The following is a 19,839-nucleotide window of genomic DNA, read 5'->3' on the forward strand; positions in this document are numbered from 1 at the left end:
TGAGGCAGATTAACAGTGGTACCATTGCCTCATGTGGTCAGGTTTCAGAGGCCTAGAAACTTTATTTACTTGAGCTCAGGTCAACAAAACACTATTTAGTGTTTATCAATTCTTTAGACTAGAAATAATATTGGTTCAGAAGAAATCTGCTGAAACTCTGTTTTCATTAATATCTCTCTGTAATTAATTTTTCTGCTTTCACCAAACCTGAAATTTCTGATAGTGCAGGAAAACTATTAAATAATTTTAATAAAAAGAGCAGAAGTCAGGTCAAAAGGGACAAATCCTTCACCAGCCTTCCTAATTTTTCATATGTTGTTTTAATTTCAATTTTTAAATTGAAATTATTATATTTTTATTATATTATATTATTATATTATTTCAATTATTAAATTCAATATTTTATAAATAATTGAAATAATCTATATACACTGTACTATGAAATTAAGCAAACCAGTCTTTCACAGGTGTTATATTTTTTAATTAGCAATAGAATAATCTAAGGGGTCCATGGAGCATTCCTAGAGTATGCTTAATTTGATTTTTTTTATTTTTTTATTAAGCCATTAAATTTTAACTGAGAAAAAAACACATAGCTTGGAAACATAACCAGATAATACATCATGATGACTAAATATCTTCAATGCTCGTTATACATTTGAGTTTGTCTACCTTGAATTTTCAGCTATTGTACCTTACTACAGATTATGACATATGAACCTTCTCATCACAAACAAAATGGAATCATGTCCTTAACTTCCTTAAGTAGCAAATCTTTTTTACCTCTTTCCACTCTTTTGTTGGTTACTGGTTCCTTGTCAACTACAGCACCACTCACCCACGCATCCCAGCTGCCACTCTCTCCTTTTCCTTCCAGAACAGCAGAATATATCACCTGTTATCAATGCTGCCATTCATTCTCAAGAAACAATCAAGAAATAGGTACTTCTCCAAGGCTCCTGGCAGACAACCGTTTTTGAAAGATTGAGGAATTCTATTTCTACTCTATTTTCTGGTCTTCATCAGCACAGAGTATAACATGGCTCTGGAAAAGCTGAACTTCAACTAGAAACAGCTAGTAACACAATGTCAATAAAACAAATTCATAGTTTTGGCTGAGCAACTGGTGAAAAACCAGATTCCAGCTGCATCAGGCAGAAGGAACTTCATTTTTCTGTCCTTCAGGGCCACAGATGAGACTTTTATCTCTGACTTCCCATGGTGTCTGCTTCTCTGGTGTTCTGTAGAAAACTCTTTAATATTTTTCTTCAGCTTGCTTTTTCCTGCCATATAATTTGTGCTGCCAAATGCTATAGTGCACTCAGGCCTTCTGACTGTCTCTTCTTCATTGCTATTTAATCCCCTTTGCTACCTTACACCTCCTTTCTGACTATAGATTGGCTGTGCCCCTCCTGCCACTTCTGTCACTGGGGTTGTTTTATTCATCTGTGCTGAAGAATGCTGTGGATTAACTGTTTCTATTATTCTTAACTTGGAATTATTTATGGCTTCAAAAGGCATAACTCTTCTCATGCTGCCTGATTTTCTCATTTTGTACTCATCTTCCCTCCTTCGTTCCCCTACCCTTTCATTTCTTAACCTCCTTTTATCTTAGCACAGAATCTCAAGCCCTAAATCACAAAGTGCAATGTAATAAGCACAAGTGGCTGTGCTGTTATAACTTACAAAAGAAAATGAAAAAGGGTCAGGCAAAATGCCCCCATTAATCTCTGCTCTTGCATTTTCTACAGCTGTTTCTGCCCCTGTAGGACAGATAGCAAAAGATGCCAACTTTCAGCTTCATCCCAACCTGCCTACAGGCAAAGACAATATGAAGTGGAAGATGAAATGACCATACCCCATTGACATCTTCTAGAAATGACATATACATGTTGGTTTTTTTTTCTTTTTGTTCCCCACAAGCTATATCTTTTAAAATGTTCTCCTCATGTGTTACCACCACTGTGGTCATTTTGTATCTAAACACAGCACACGGTTTACCAGGGAAAACTGCAGTTCCTCATTCTCAGGTCTGCTTAATGATGGCAGGTGAAAGCAAAACCTCTGGTCTCTTGGATATCTGACAGCATCATCTCGAGCTACTCTCTGCTCAGCTGGTTATTGCCTGGCCTCTCCTCCTAACAGGAACTCTCAGACTCGGTGGTTGCTGGTTTTCCTACTCCTACCACACAGCTGCAGGGAAGTTAATGAGAGTAACAGGCCTGAGAGAGCTGTAAGTTAAAGAGGTGTAGAGGCAGAGGGTGGCTGGTATATTTGGGACCTTGTGGCACAGTTCTTGATCAAGAATAGGCTGTACTGAATTATGTAGTTGCCACTGAAAGTCTTCATGAGTCAAATTGAGGTGAAAGAGTTCCTAACTGGGTCCAGCAGTGGTTTAGGTCACATATCCCAAGTCCTTCCCTATCTGTTGGTAAACAGTAGGTTTCCTCTGTCTCTGAAACTCAGTAGAAACTTTCTGGTCATCCAACTAGAACACAAAGAATTTTGGAATAAAAAGGAGATTGTGACTTGTCTTAAATTTTGGGAATGCAGTGGCAGTGTTTTGGTAATGTTTTGAGAAAGGATTATGAGGGCCCTCTAAAATTAATCACCTCTCACTTCTTTCATCCAAATGGTTCATCTGCCTTATGTTGTATTTTGTATATGTTTGTGACTTCTCACTTCACATCTCACCAGAGTGAAAGAGTAGCAAGATGGTTCATAGCACCATACATGACTTGAAAGATATTTACAAAAAGAACTCCCTAAAGGAAAAGATGCAGGGCACACTGTAATTTACTCTTTGTGCAGCCTTCAGTGGAAGTGTGAGAAGGCTGAAAGGAAAATAAAAGTTATGAAAACTGAAAATGTGAGGTAGAGATGGAGGCAAGTTTGGGAGCAGTGAGTATCTGAATGCTGTTTCCTATTAATTTTGATTCAATAAGCAGCAGCCTGCAACTATTTTTTTTGTTGTTGCTGGGTTTTTTTAAAATTTTCCCTTGGATATATTTCTCAAACCATGGCAAACCAATCACTTTTCAGTTTTAAATGCAAAGTAAGGTTTTTTTAGCTTTATTACTTTTTGCAGCACAGTATTTTGTGAAAATAATTTTTCTTTAGTTCTTTCTAACACAGGCAGAGATCTTTATATATACAGTGTATAATGTACAAATACAATGTGTACACAAATAAATATATTTGCATAGCCAGGGATCTGGCTATACAATCTTTAAGCCAAGTTCAACATTTATACAACTTGTCTCTCCATACAATTCTAGTGTTTTTGAATTAAACAAGTCTGCAGCTTTCTAATTGTCATGGTTTAACTCCAGCTGCCAACTAAGTGAAATTGGCACATTAATAAAAGATCTGACTTTTCCTTCCAGCCCTGCACAGACTGTACATCTGGGAGATGATTTTGGAGGTGTGAAGAAGGAAAAAAACCCTCACTTCCTAGCATGTGTTCTAGTCCAAATTAATATGTCAGAATGCTCTTTTGGTTGCTTACCTGGTGTTAGTATTCTGTGAAGGGATCTCATCATGACAGGATTGTTTCCCACTCAGGTTAGTGAAAATTGTCAAATTGTGTGTCAGCCTTTTACAAATCCCAAACCAAGTTGGGCAGTAATGAAAGAACAATGTCCTTTTTAAGCCAGTGTAAATACAGCATCTACTCTGGATGTCTTGTTCAGTGGCTAATCACTGAATGCTGGGTGGGGAAGGAGTCTTTTGGTATTATCAGGACAGAAATTCTTCCTCTTCTCTCTTCTCAGAAGAATATAATTAGCTGAAGGCAAATCCTCAGGGACTCCAGTCTTTCAGAAGAATCCGTACAAATCAGAAGTCATCATGACTGACAGTAGGTGTCTTGCTCTGTCAAAACCTCAAAAACTTCCTTTTCTTACATGGTCTGAACTCTCAAGTCATAAAAGTGATTTCAGTCTGACTGCCTGCTTGCTTTTGCCATGTTTTGCTTCTAACTTAAGAGCAGTAGGTATTTTCAGAGCAATTGATGATAACAACTCTTAAAAGTTGAAAAAGCCTTACAAATGATGTTTCAAAAGGTTTGATGTTTTCTCAGGAATGGTCCTTCACCTTTCCATTCTGGATTTCTCTTAAAGAAGTAATTGTTCTCGCTGATGCAATCCTTGGTTTTGGTGACACCTGTTACAAGGTAGATGGCAGATTTTCTGTATCCTCCACATCTCAGTAAAGGGTTTGCATTGAGAGCAACGGTATTTGGTTTTAGCTCTCATCAAAACAAGCAGATGAGTTTTGGTATTGGTAAGAGAAAAGCTGAACTACGAGCAAGTTGCTGCAGTGATCTTGTCAGATATAGTGCCTACTGGAAGTTTGTGCCCATTTCTGGACATTTATAGCAATATCCAGGTTTTTTTACCATTGCTTTTCATAGATATGATGGACTTCTAGCTGAAAAGTAAACAGAATTCAAAAAAACTGTTAAATATATAATGATAGAAGAATATCATTATGTGACTGGGTATATATTTATACAATGTAGAATAATGGTTCCAGAGCCTACTTGGTGAATAAAATGTATTTCTTAATGCATTCTAATAAAACTTTCATAGTATTAAGGGGTAAATAGGATAATTACAATTAAGGACATTTAAATGAGTTTTGTGTGTCTATTTATGCATGAGACTCATGCTGCTAGATAGGATTTTCCACCAATTACTACCTAATCTCTTAAATAGTGTCCTCTTTAGTTCTGATTGAAAGAAAATAGGCTGAAGAGTCATAAGTAAGGCTTTAATTTAATTTGCTTATTTATCTAAAGATAAACAAAATTTTAAGATACCTCATGCTTAAAAATAAAACAAACAAACAAAAACCCCCAACCAACCAACCAAAAAAAACCCCAAACCAAACAAAAAAAAACCAAAACAAACCAAACCAAAACAAAAACCAACGAACCAAAACAAAACAAAAAATCCTCAGAGAGAAAGATATATATTTAATGTGAATTCACTGAACCAGATCTCTTGAGACCAGAGATAACAAGTATTTGTGAAATATGTTTCTGGTGGACAGACGCATTAAGAAGTGCCTGGCCAGTATGTACAGATTGACTGGCACAAATGCCTTTGACATGGTCATTCCAGAATGTGCTGTGACTGGAGTAATCTATTTTTCTTGGTGGCAAATCAGTATGAAAAAAAGATTTTATTCAGAATGATGTGTATCAACTCTAGTAGTATTTTGCAAAAGTGCTAGAGAGAGATATGGTCATTCAGAACAAAATCCTCAACAAGACAACTTGATGCTCAGAATATATTTTCTTTTCCAGGGGTTTTCTTCTCACTGTTACTACAGCACTGTTTAACATTAATTCAACACATTGCTGAAATTGGGTTCAACTCATTGTGAGATAAACTTTATCCTCTCAGAACTTTAAAACTTCCAAGGATGCGGACTGTATCCTTGGCAATCTATTTAATCTTGACTTCTTTCACTGCAAAAAAGTTTTTCCAAATGTCATAGAAGTCAAGGTGGTCAGGTAAAGCCAATGGTAACTGGAAAATAGAGATCCACCACTATAATTTTTAAAAAATGCTAAAAGAAAGACCCAGGGAACTACAAACTGGTAAGTCTCTGTGCTTGGGAGGCTGGTGATGAGTTTTGTCCTTCAGGGCTCATTTTGGGATTAGTGCTCTGTAATGTCTTTGTGAATGACACAGACAGTGAGGTTAAGAGCATCCTCAGCAAGTTTGCAGATGACAAGAAGCTGCATGGTGGAGGTGACAGAACAAAAAGATGGAAAGTCATCTACAGGGAACTGGAAAAAACTTGAGATGTTTTTGAGGTTCAGTAAGTTCAAGTGCAGGGTGGTGCACGTAGGTTGGAGAAATCTCAGACATGAGAACAGATTGGGAGAAAAAACTCTGGAGAGAAGCCTGAGGAGAAGAGCCTGGTGATTCTGGTGAGCATGAGCCTGCAGTGTGTGTTTATAACCCAAAAAGCAACCATATCCTGGGCTGCATCAGAAGAGGAATGGCTGGCAGGTTGATGGAGGTGATTCTTCTCTCTGCTCTGCTCTCATGAGACCCCACCTCCAGTGCTGCATCCATCTCCGGGGTCTTCAGCACCGAAAAGACATAGACCTGTTGGAGGAGGTCCAGAGGAATGCCACTGAGCTGGTCAAAGGGTTCGAGCGTCCCTCCTGTGAAGACAGGCTGAGACAGCTGGGGTAGATTTCCCTGGAGAAATGAAAGTCTGTGAGGAGAACATGATGGTACCATTAAGGTACTTAAAGGGTGATTATAAGTACCATTTAGGTACTTAAAGGGTGATTATAAAATAGAGGGGATAGTAATAGGACAAGGGGAAATGGTTTTAAACAAAAAGAGGAGGGATTTAAATTCGATGTTTAGAAGAAATCCTTTACTGTGAGGGTGGTGAGGTACAGGAGCAGGTTGAGAAGCTGTGGATGCCCCATACCTGGCAGTGTTCAAGGCCATATTGGATGGGGCCCTGTACAACCCGATATAGTGAATGGCATCCTTGCTCACTGTGGGGCATTTTAGCTAGATGATATTCAAGGTGTCTTGAAAGCCAAGGCGTTCTATGACTCGATGATTCTATGATGCTCTTTATCAATGTCTTTACAGGATGCAGTTGGCTAAAACTGGACAAAGTACCTTTATAGCATTCTAAATAGTAGCATACAAATGGGAATAAGGAATTGTCTTGATTTCTTGAATGTGCTCTCCTCTTGTTCTAGCAGCTCAGAATGCAGTAAGCCATTTCTGTTGCAGGTACACACTGAGAGCTCATGCTCAGCTTGTCACCACTGCAAACTCCAGGAATTTTCCAGTAGAACTGCCTGGAACTAATCCATCCCAGCCTGTAAAATTGCAAAAGGCTCTGCTTCCCATGCACAGGACTTTACATTTGTCTTTGCTGAATTTGATAAGGCTCCTGTTCACCCCATTCCTTCAGAAAGTCTGGGTCTCTACACCCCCTACTGTATTGACTGTTACTCCCCTCCTGGTTGTCACCTGAAAACTTGAAGAAAGGCCACTTCATCACCTTCTTCAGCTTATTGTTAGAGACACTAAACAAGACAGATATGTAGTGCAACATTAGTGTTTCAAGAATTCAAGTAGTTCATTCTGTCTTTCTGGTTCTGACATCCACAAAGTCTCACCCCTAACTGTTCTTAACTCTGATCAGCTGAACTAAGCGTAAATTGATGGGCTCTACATCATAAAATGTCTTTTATTTCACTGAATATGTTTTCTGAATGAAGACCAAAAGATTGTGTCATTCATCATACTGGGCATTCTTTCAACAAAGGGATTTCAAGAAAATCTCTGGTTCAGCAAATGCATAAAATAGAATCTTTTCAATTTTATAGCTGTACAGTGCAGTACTAGCAGGGTAAGCTTGGTGTATAATTATCATTTGTGAGAATGAATTGAAATAAAGGATCTTTGTGCTGAAATATGTACTCTAAAATGTGAGTGCTATATTCTATGGATTCTCATTATTTTGAAGTCTTAAAATAAATAAATGTTTATAAAAAATAAATGTAAATAAAAAATAAATAAATAAAGGAGCAAACATTGGCTATCTAGATGCCAAATTCTATTGTTTTCATAAGTGTCCCTTTGAATGCATAGAATCCAGCATTTAGAACTTGGCATCTAATTCACTTGTTATCAGGGAGGAAGTCACAGAGCAATGCCATCCCCCGTTCTCGTAAGTGCCAGAATCTGTTTTAAAACTATGGAGGCAGAACACTAATAATAACAGCTTTTTTAGCTTTACTCTTTCCCTTCCAGCTCTACCCCACACCTTAAAGAAATCCTCCCTGCTATCTCAGGGGAAAAAAAACAACAAAAAACAAATCCTAAAAAAACCCCTCCATAACAAGATTTAACCCTGAGGATGTCTCCTATTATTAATGTACACTGTACTTTTATTTGGCTTTGAGAAGCCTCATTCTTAGTACATTTTTAAGTTAATGGAGATGAGATTCTGGAGATGAACTAGGGAGTTTGCATATTTTCTATAACTAGACTTCCAGGAGACCAATTAATTTTACTGGAATGATGGAAGGACAGTTCTATTATTCACCTTTTCAAAGTGCAGAACAGGCTTTGCTTCTATTGAGTAGGCTCATCAAATTTACATCACCATTTAATTAAATGTTTGTAGCAATAATTGACCTCAGGAGTAAGTAATTTGGAAATAAATAGATTCCAGTGTTTCTAAATACGATTTTACTTACTCTGAGATGCTATTCATAGCCTCACAGCTTTGCCACAAATCTCATTAGCAATTTACTTAAATGCATATTCCATTGTAGAATTGACAGTGAATCAGAACAAAGTTTAACAATAGAGATCTCAGAGCACGGTCCAAAACAGAAAATAACACTAATTTCTCTGAAAATTTTTAGGGACAGCTCAAATCCGAGATTAAAAAAAAAGAAAAACAAAACAAAACAAAACAAAACAAAAAACCCAACACCAAAACAAAACAAGAAAATAAACAAACAAAATCAACAGAAAACCAAGCTACATCCTGATTCATTTAGTGTCTTCATACTTTTATTTTTTTAATCTGCTTAAATAATTGCTTAAAAATTTGGTGCATATCTCAATTTGAGTTCAATAGTGTTTCAAGTAAAAAGGAAGGACCTTTTTGCTAGTTTTGATGAAATACAGTGATAACCTCGAGAAACCAAAATGGACACACATTTCATGTCCTCCCTCCTCCAAACTATCGATTTATTACTCTGCTTTTGTTTAAAACCTATGAGCTAAGTTCAGAGGTGATGCATAAAATGTGTAATTTAGAGTCCTTTATGCTCAGTTAGACACCTTAAGACCTACTTACACTCACTTACTACAGTATAAGTCACCGAAATGGAGTGTAAATGGATGTGATTTACGTGTGGAGGAGCTGGCAGAGTGAGAAGGTATTACCTTTAGGAGGGAACAGACTTTGTAGGAGCACTTTCTAATGTTAGGTGGTTTTCTTGCTGCTCCTCTGTACCTCAGAGTAAAGACATCTGCATTTGACTGCTTTAGCTCCTGCACATTCAGTGAGACTTGCTGGGCCAAAGGCAATGATGAAATATAAGAACCATGATAAAAGCTGTGTGCTGAGGAGTGAGTATGGAGTTTATAAATAAGTAACTAAAGGCTACACTTCCCATTTCTCTTTGTAGTTGGCTGTAAACCCAGCAGTTTTGTAGTTACTTGTAATGACTGTTCTCATCTGTGGTTCTTGCTCTGCTTTCTACAAGAAAAGAAGAAAGGGAAGATTTTTACATCCAGTGCACACTGTATGTTTTGCCCTGATGCCTTGTTTGACAAGCTGGCAGGTAAGAGGAGAGCTCCACCATATTTTCTGTGGGATAAGAACATGCACCTGGCAGTTACCACGTTGCTGTAATTTCACACTCATACCCTGCGGTAAGCTGCTCTTTTGCCAAGTGAGCTGTGTAAAACCTTGTCAGCTCCCAGAACTGCACCACTTGAAACAGGCCTGTTGAAACACTACAAGTACAGAGGCAATTCCTGCAGGATAAAAGACCATAAATCTATTAATATCAGTTGCTACTGCCTTAAAACCTCTCCTGGTAGTACACCAATTTAATAATTAAAAAAAACCCCAAAACCTGACCAAAATACTAAGCCTTAGCTCACGGTTATAACATAAGCAAGACTCAAGTCTCAAGTCAATCTGAAGTACAAAGGAAATAGTGGGATAAAGCATAAAAAAAGGAGGGAGAGAAGTAATGGAGATATAAGCTATCCTAGTAAAACTCTGGGAAGACTTTAGCCTGGGCTTGCCTAGAAAATTTTGGAGCATATATAGATAAAGTGTGAGGAAAAAAAAAAAAAAGGCAAAAAAAAAATTATCCAGCTTTTGCTTTGCTGGCAAAACTAAATGCAGTTGTTCTGGCCAAAAAATATATCAGCAAGTTTTGTTCATTTTGCTCAAAATTCTAACACCAGTCTTTCTCTTTTTTTAGTTATATTTTTTGTGTTGTTTTTATTAAATTCCACATTTTGATAGAAAGCATTTATCTATTCATTATTGTAGTAATATATTTAGTTGCACAAGATTATAAAGGTATTTATATGGGTATGATCTATATGTAATATTTTTGCTAAATATATTAGTATTAGATATTGTTAAATTGAATTTTAAACACAGAAAGATTTTCGCCATTATATAAGCTATGATTTTTATGTACACAATATGGGTTTTTTAAGTTCAATTTTCATTTTTTTTCTTACAGCTGAACTGTAAATAGGTTGCTAACCGCAATAAGTAAACCTACTCTAGGATTAAATTGCTATTTCAGTTTGCATTCAAATCTCAATTTATACTAAGAAGATTCTGCCGTGCAGCCAAAAGCTTTTTTGATGCAGGACTGAATCCAACTGATGCTTTCTGAAACTGTAGTCAAGACAAAGAAAGTAATTTTTTGTTACATTTAGAATGATCATGTGCTCCAATATAAATTCAACTCACTTTCTATACAACTAGCTTCATCTTGATTAGAATTGTAATTTTCATCCATTTTTCACTTGTTTCTAAATGAAGTCTTGCAACCAACCTTGAATTTACACATGAACATTTCTCAGATAGTAGCATTCATTCTAAAATTATGAACATCAATTCATCATCATTCTAAAATTATGAACACCTAACTCATCTATTAAGTCCTTCTTTCAATAATAAAGACATGAATAATCAAAAATTTTGCCTAATTGGTGGCTACAGTTATGGTCCATTTTCAGTTCATTGTTAAACTGAACCTCAGAAAACCCCCAAATATTTACCTAATTAATAATGAAAGGAATATCCTACCTGTTTCTGTTTCAAAATAGTTACCATTATATCTTAAAACAAATGTTTTAAAAGAAAAAAAATATAATTGAGCCTAAATATGGCACTGGGTTTAAAAATAAAAGGAAGAGTTTGGGTGATCCTGTAACTAAAGAGGAAAGATGGGTTTCTTGTGCTGCTTTTTGTTAAAAAAATTGAAATAAAATGAATAAATTTAGAAGAAAGAGAAAATATGCAATCTCACTTACATAGTGTATCCCTAAAAAAGATAATGAATATGATGCCACTTGGACTTAGGGCTAATCTTCATGTGAACCAATCTTTATTTTAAGGGAAACTGACTCAGCAATGCAGATAGCTACAGCAAATGTCAGTGAAACAACTTTCTATGAACCAGCAAAGCACTGGAAAGGGTCTGTGCGTGTAAATGCAGTTGAAGGAACCAGCAGCCTGCCCCCACAGGGGCTGTGTCAGTGGCTGTGATCAGCAGGATCACTTGGGGCAGGGTGAGGCTGGGGCCAGGGTAGCCCTGGATGACCTGAGAACTCATCACAGCACAGTCAAACACGTGGAAGTGTTGATTTGCCAGCACCACTGTGACATTTGAAAAGTATGACTGTGGTTTTGGAATTAACTAAAGGGAGTATAATTATCTATGATATTTATGTGTCTCCAGTTACTGTGCTATTTTGGTGCCAGCTGTAGAGCTGGGATAATGGCAGTGGCCCAGGGAGATGCTTCTCTTGCCATAGTTCTTCTGAGGACAGAATAAGAAGTTTTTATATTTCTTTGTCTTCCTGCACTTTTTCTATTCACAGGATACCTGGAGATACCACACTGTGTCCCTAAGATTCACAATTAACATGGAAAAAGCAGAAAATAAATAAGAATGATGGAGTTTATTTCATACAGTCATTGGAGATATAGATCTGCCTTGGCACATAATTAACATAGGAGTTCAGGAAGTACATTCAGACTATGAACTCTTGTAAGATGAAGCCTTAAAAAACTTTGCAATGAATTCATTACCTAGATTTAGTAATTTTTCTTTCTCTTTCTCCTGCTTAATTTAATCAATTTTCTGGGGAAGTTTTGACCAAAATTCCATCTGAATTGTAGGGTGAGGTTCTCAATCATTTCTGTTTGACAGGCTTTGAGCAGTTAAATTTGAAGATACGAGAATTCATCAAACAAAATTAAAAAACTATTTGTGAACACCTTCATCTCCCCACAGTTTTAGTAAACATCTTCATCAGTTTTTCACTAAATTCATCAGCACTGGTATCAGGCATGGGAAGAATTGTAAACCTAAATAACTGCCTTTAAGCTGTTAGCAGTGCTATGTAACAGCATACAATAGCATAGCAATGCTATGTAAGAATAACAAGGTTTAGAACACATTAACTCTTTTCTGCTTTGTAGAAACCCTAATAGCCCTTTCATGGGTAAATTAGGCATTTTCTTCAAACATTATCCTTCTATTGAAGAAGTTCCTATATGTGCAAAAAATGTGCAATGTTAACCAAATCCATCTACTTGTTTCAGCTAGGATTCTTTTTTATAAGGAGAGTGCATAGTTATTTGTAGATGTTTATTGCATAGTTGCTTATTGGCTATGATTCTGACTTACTTGAGAACTGTTTTTAAAGAGCAGATTCATTTCTACAGTATTCTCAAAGGTACCTCACCTTTCTAAGGTAGTTCTGCACCTTTAGGATTTGAAATATTTTATGAAGTATGACGCCTGAGGTTTATACATTAACATAATCCTAATCTTTTGCTCTTGTTCTTTGGTTTTAAAGGGAAACTGTTGTATACAGTTTTTGTTCAGAGGATGTGTATTTTTAGGGTGAAGAAAAAACACACCTTCAAAGGTACAAAGCTATACTAAAATCTAGGACTCACATTCTCCTATGACTGAACTACTGTATCTTCACTGAAGTAAAAAGAGGTGCTCCAGATTGTCAGAAGTGTGAAATGAGAACAGGATCCTTCCCTAACATGCATCACTGTGAATTTTAACACCATACATATGTCTAAAATCCAAAGAAATTCATATCTATATTTGGCTTTGGAAGCACATGAAATTTGAGTGAGCAGTTTTCTCAACCAAGAATTAAAAATAGGAGATAGAGGTATATAATGCAGAACAAAATCAAATAAAAATGGCATATGAATCATTGAACAATTCACACTACAACCTTGTTGATTGGTTCATGAATAGTTTATGTTCTCTCAATCTTTATATTAAGCAGAATTATTCCTGATTTTATGACATTACCTGCATTGAAAACAGCACACTCCCTGATTATTGACAGGTCTCTTTTGGGTCAAGGTTTTGGTATTGTCTTCACCGAATAAATTCATATTTGATACTATAGAATTATTTAAATTAATCCACTGTAGCAGTGTTAATGTTATACCTCACCACCTGTTTTTGGCTTCAGCTCTAAAGGTATTCTTAGAAGAGAAGTGTATTGAAGTGTATTTACTTAGGAAATGCCTAGACCAGAGTCACAGCAAGCCAGGAAGAGAGAAGCTTTTCTAAAATCTGGTCGAATTGATTGGAAATTATCAACTGTCCTACACAAAGGGAGAGCTCATGAACATCTCTCAGAGTAAAAATACTCATTGAGATCTTTAATGAAAAGCAGAAAAAGTCTGTGTTTCAAAGGAAATGAAATAATCAATGAGTCTGTCATATCCTGAGTTTCCACTCTCCATCGTTTTCTGTGTCTAAGACTCTGATGGCTGCATTTTGGGTTTGAGGCCATTCCACTTATAATCCTGGTGAACCTTTCTTCTTTTATCTGATATCTCAAGCAAAAAAGGACAACGATCTACTAATAAGAACATGATTCTCTCCAGCTCCCTTTCCCTTGTGCCTGTAATATATGCTTGAAAAATATGACAACGTTCTCAGGAAAGACCTATTTTCAATATGCATTAGCTAATCCCATTAAAAACTCCATGAAGTATTTTTCGCTTAGGCACACAGAAGAGCAATTTTTCATTGTTTGGAGATCTCCATCTGTATTTTTCATTAAACAGAATAAAAAGAAACAATCAAACTCGATCAAAGTACTTTCCACATAAGATCTCACATCTCTCCCCCCTTATGTCACTCACTGACTCCCTATAGGAAGACTGATTTTACAGCAAGGATAGAGTGGTGGTCTCTAGATGTCTTTTGTATCCCAAATTACTGCATAATTCTAAGACCAGATTTTGGTTTTCTTTGGTCCAGGTTATGGTGTTTAGGACTGAAGTTTGGACCTCTCTGTTACCACAAGAAAAAAATTATAGCCTTAAGAATAATTTTCTTAAATGAATCTAGTAACTTGCATGCTCAGGAATCACTGAGTTAGTAAATGAAAAGAGTAGGTGACACCAATCTGCAAAACATAAAATGAAATGCATTACATTTCAGCAATAATCCTCACCTTTTTAACCTCAGAATTCCATGTAAAGACAATCAGTGGGCTAGTCAAGTAAACCAGATCTCAAGCCACGGTTGAGATCCTCAGAAACCACAGAGTACAGCCTGACTGTTGATGTTGCCTAGTGTCCCACCCTGACAGCACTGCATGGGAGCCATCCACTCAGGCTGCTGTCACTGTTTTCAGGGTGTACCTTGCTCATCCAGGTTAAGAAGGGGGAAAAATAGAATATAAGGAGGTCTTTCTTTTCTTCACTCCTTCTCATCTTGACTGTTTGGATAAGATTAAATGGGATAATGTGAATATCAGTGGTGACATCTTTCCTTGTTTGTCTACTTTGGATAATCATTAGTTCAGAGTTTGGCTTGACTTGGATTTGAACTCTGATTTTCACCTCTTGGTATGTTTTCAGCTGCCTCAGAAAGATGACAGGATAAGTGTAAAACTCTTACCAAGGACACAAGCAGACAACAGCTAGCACAAGGCATATGCTGTGACAGGAACAGTCACAGCTGTTTCAGGAGCACTGAAACTCTCTCTTTTTGGGGTGAAGTTAATGAGAATTAACTTGGAAAAGGAGGAAAGAAAAACTAAAGAGATATTACAGTGTTGCAGCAATGATTTTTCCAGTTATGTTTTATAGACCAAACTACATTAGCCATTTCACCAGTGTTTGCATCTGTGAAAAATGGAGAAATAATTCACGAGTTCCAGGAAGAATTTAGAAATACATTTATAAATTTGTTCATTAGAATTTTTCCACGGAGAACTTATAACTCCATTTTGAAGACTTGACAAATTTATAAAACTCTTAAAAGGTTAATCTCTGTCCTCAGTGTATTCCTCATATTTTCACTTCTGTCTTCTTAGTTCAGTATGGTTTTAATCTTACTAAAAAACTAGCTATAAATGTGAAGTTTTACTTTGCTGTTGTATCTTTGAGGAATGATTAACATCTCTACACGTCAATTTACGAGCACAGTAACATGAGTTTCTGGGTCTAGGGGCAATTAAAAAGGGTATCAGTTGTAAGGAACACCACAGATAGACAGAAATAGGGATTCTAGTCACTGTTCCCTACCCAGACAATGGCTTTGCTCTCATGTCACGTTCTTGTGACAGTGAGTAAGTACTGAAAGAATGAAATAAGCTCCAAATTTCTGTGTAGCAAAAGCTGTCTCTTGAACTTTGCTCTGAACTTCTGATCCCATAGAGATAATGTTCTTCCTAGCACTGCTGAACTCCTAAGCTATAAGTAATATCCAAAGAACCATCTCTGCACCGTCTTTTCTCCAGAGAAAATTTTTTATTTTGTGCCCATGAGTAAAAATATAGGATCTGAATACTACTTTTAAACAAAACTTAAGAATCAGCCACTGTGCCTCTTTACATATCTCTGACTATATTCTGAAGTACAAAAGAGAAGAAAATTGCCTTGGTACCTTTGAGGATATAGCTATTAGACACTTATGTTGCTACTTTTGGCACAGTGGTATGGATAAAGAGAGACAGGCAGAAAATATCAAGTTATCAAGCACCTCAGCAGAGTGACACAATTATATACAACATATTTATATAAATTATTTCACCTGCTTGCTTCATTTCCCTATTCAATAATTTTCATTATTCTTATCTTCGAGAGAGGGTCTTCTAGGGATCACCCTCATAAACTGTGCTAGCATGCATTCAACATTAGCTCAGCATTAGTTCAACACTTAGTAACTAATAACACTGTAATTTTGTAACTGGGATTGAAAAAACGTGAGTTATGGCTTACAAAAAGTACAGTAGATAAAGCTTTTATAGTTATTTGAAGGTATGACTTCTGAAAGTTGCTAGCTTTTTTCACTTTTCTACCTTTGCATAGTCACAGATTTCCCAGAAGATACCTGTTGCTCAGAGAGAGGATCCTGTGATCTCATACTGCAAATATCCTTTCTCCTCCAAGCCAAGCAATTTTAACCAATTTATACCTCAGGGCTTTTGCTTCACTGGACAGCTGGTTGTACATAGTTATCTCAAAACAGTGTTCTCTTTAATTTCCCTTCAAGTTCTCTCACTTGGAATAGCTCATTAGTGAAGTACTGGACAAAACCTGTTTGGTTTTACCACCAGTGGCCCTAATTATTAGCTCAATATGGTCAGAAATAAGGATTGATTTGCCTGAAATCAACTGCAGCACAAAACCAGTGGTAGAGAATTATAAGGTTACAAGCACTTTATGGCATATTTTTAGACCAGTGGACTATTGACTTTAATGGCAGCAAGGGCAAGAACATGCTTTCATAGCTTCAGAAGGAAAACTACCTGACTATATATAATCTTTATATAATTTTAGGAAATCTGTGTTTGTATCTCTAATTTATTTTTATTTTGCTATTCTTGACTGGATTTTTCTTGCAAGGCTTGAGTAAGATAGATATCAGAATTTTTTAAATGAAGACTGGGGGAGCAGAACTCTGGCAAAGTATTAAATAGATGTGCCACTGGCAGGGAACACTTAAACCTTTAGTGCTCTGGGCCCATCAAACAAGAAAGTAATAGTGATAATTAGTGAATTAGAGAATTCATGACTGATTTTTAGCTTGAATGTCATGACTATAAGTAGAATCTGAGTACCTTAGTAACTCAGTAAATTAGGAGACTTCGGCTTCCTCTTTATAGTCTTTTTTTCTCCAGCCTTTCTAACAATTTCTGGGCATGTAATCTTCTGGATGTTACATATCCTTGTTTAAGAAACTTAAAATAGGCTTGGTTAAACATGAAGTGTGAACCACTGCACTGTGGTGTTTCAGCCACCTTTGCTTCCTATTTCCAACATCCAGATCTACAGCCCTCCTTGACAGAGTTATCAAGGTTCTTTTCTCTTAAGAAAGTTAATTTATACATATCAGATTTCCTCTAAGGGCGAGGCTTCTAAATAGCACCTTGCTTTTTACATAACTAGGACTCTGGGAGTGGCTTTCTTCTGAACTCTTTGATACTGGAGGACTGACTTTCCTGGGCTGCCCTCTAATTTGTAGTGATTTTGGTGAGAAGAGATTAAGGTCTGTCATGCCAGAGATTTGCATGAGCAGTCCTTCATTCTATATGCAACACTTTGGTTTAACTTTTGATGGGAAAGTAGAGCTCAGAGTGTCTGACCTATTTATCCCTTTTCTGTTCCTTTTTTTTTTTTTTTTTTTTTTTTTGAGATAAAATTGTCACATAGATGAATTGTGCACTACGGAGTATGTGTGTTTGGTTACTGTGTCACTTTTGGTAAATCAAAGAGAAAAATCTTTTGTAATCAGCTAGCCTTTAACTTAATAACAGTTTTGATAAATTGCTTGTATACAATAGGTTATCAAACCCAAACATTAAAGATTTCAGTTTGACACTGCTGGAATGAATCATACAGACACAAAAGGCCAAATTTACAATTCTTTATCTGGAGTAAAGAAAAAAAATCATATCTGTTTCAAGACCTGCACTAATGACTGAATAAAGAATTTCAAATCTGTCATAAGGAAGTTTGAGATATGCTTGAAGTATAACTGTTCATTGCAACAGCATTTACAATTCCTTTACCAGAGAGTTTACCAAAGAACTGTGGTTCTTTGTTTGTAGTTAATTGTATACCATAATTAAAAAATACCTCCTTATAATCTTTTCTTCTTTTCATTCCTTTCTTTTCCTAATTTATGCCCTTTTCTTGTAACTTTTCATCTTCCCACATGCACAACCCCCATGCTGGATCTGCTACACTCCAAAACATGTGAGTGACAACAGGTTTGACAGCCTTTGGGGTGGTGAAAGGTCTGGTGAGAGCAAGCCTCCCCAGCATGCTCCTTAGGTTAGTAAGGATACTGTCATGCATGGCAGAGCCATATATCCTTGTCAGCCATAAGTGTAAAGTGACTGCAGCCAAACTTTTCCTCACAACAAAAGGAGGAAAAGCTGAAAAAAACCCTTCTTGAGACAGTGAGTTGAAAGATTGTGATGTTTTCCAATTTATAAAAGAAGGCTCCCTTCAAAGTACTCTGTGGACATAGCCGCCTCTTGTTTCTATCGCTTGCACACTGTAAAGAGGCCTTAAAGTGGCTGTAAATATGACCTATATAAATTCAAACACATTTGAATTTTATACGCTTTTATGCCACTGGAACAGTGTGCTGAGGCTTTAGGATAAAGACAAACTAAAGCCAGCTTGTTCTATTAAGACCTTCATTTGCCTATTTTAGATTTCCGTCTCAGAAAGATCATGGAGGTAAACCATGTTTACTGGGTAACCCTGATTGCACAAGGGAAATATCCACTTCAGTCTCCCCAGAACTCAAACACTCCCTGCCTTCAGCAGCTCTGTGTGTGTGTGGACACCTATGTCCCTCCTGTAGGTGGCCAGCAGCAGCAGAGACACTTTCCAAGGGCGTGATAGCAAAGTAGGTGTATCTGGCCCATTCGTTGGAAAAAGGCATCTGAATGCTGGCTGTGCTGTGGTGGAAGGAACAGGGAAACAGCTGGCAAGCCCAAGGTCAGCACCTCAGCAGCTGGAATCTACCAGCAATTTCAGTTTGTTCTACTATGGAAAAACAAACATGCAGTCAGTCCCATTTCAGTTTGCATTGAAATGTGCTCTTTACTTGCTGCAGAGGTAATAATCATAATAACTACTGCAGATGAGCATTTACCATATTTGCTCTCCCTGTCACGTCACATCACCATACATGACTAAACATCCTGAGGTTGAGAGAAAACGATAGTACATCTCCATTTCCTTTGCATACCCTCGTATTAGCCAGGTAAGACCTGATTTCCACAAGCTCCTTTTGATAGGGTAATAGTAATGGTTGTCCATTTAAATCTGGGAGGTGAAGCAGTTAAAGTTTAGTGACATTTTCTAGGTCAGAAAAGCACCTGTATTTTTCAATGGCATGCTAGAGCCCTGACTTCTGCCTTGTGCTCCCACAGCTAAATTTTATCTCATAGAGCTGAGGAGTGGTGATGAATGTGCTGTGGAATTTGCTTTGGAAAACAAATATTTAACTTTCTACAGATCACTGAAGACCTGATAAAATTCCTGAGTGTCATCTAACAAATTTCCTGCTATTTTTAATTGAAAAATATTTTTATTCTTTTAATCTAAATGTGTCATTATAAGAATGGAAAGACCATTTACAGTTCTTTTCAAATATCATTCATGTAATAGGATTCACAAAATCATAGTGTTCAGAGTGAGACTTTGTAAGAAAAAAATCCTTTTAAAATAATCACTTATTTCAAAAAGAGGAGTCATTTATATGATTAATCAAGAGAGCCAATGATTCCTTCTTGCTTTTGGGTGTGGAGAGGCAAATGTCCAGGAAGGCAGGGTCGGGCTGTGGGTGGGGATGATGTGAGCAGCCTTGATCTCCTGGGTGATGCTCCCCTGTGCACAGGCTGGTGGTGCAAATTCCATGGTGGGGAAGGGCAGAACAGCAGCCAAGTAAGCACTCCAGAGAGCAAGACAGTGAGATAGATAGTTTGTTCCCAGCAAGGCATGGGAATGCTGTCACGAGCTAATTCCTCTAGCTCCATTCTATAA

Source organism: Sylvia atricapilla, chromosome 6 (genome assembly GCF_009819655.1).
Source record: "Sylvia atricapilla isolate bSylAtr1 chromosome 6, bSylAtr1.pri, whole genome shotgun sequence".
NCBI lineage: Eukaryota > Metazoa > Chordata > Aves > Passeriformes > Sylviidae > Sylvia > Sylvia atricapilla.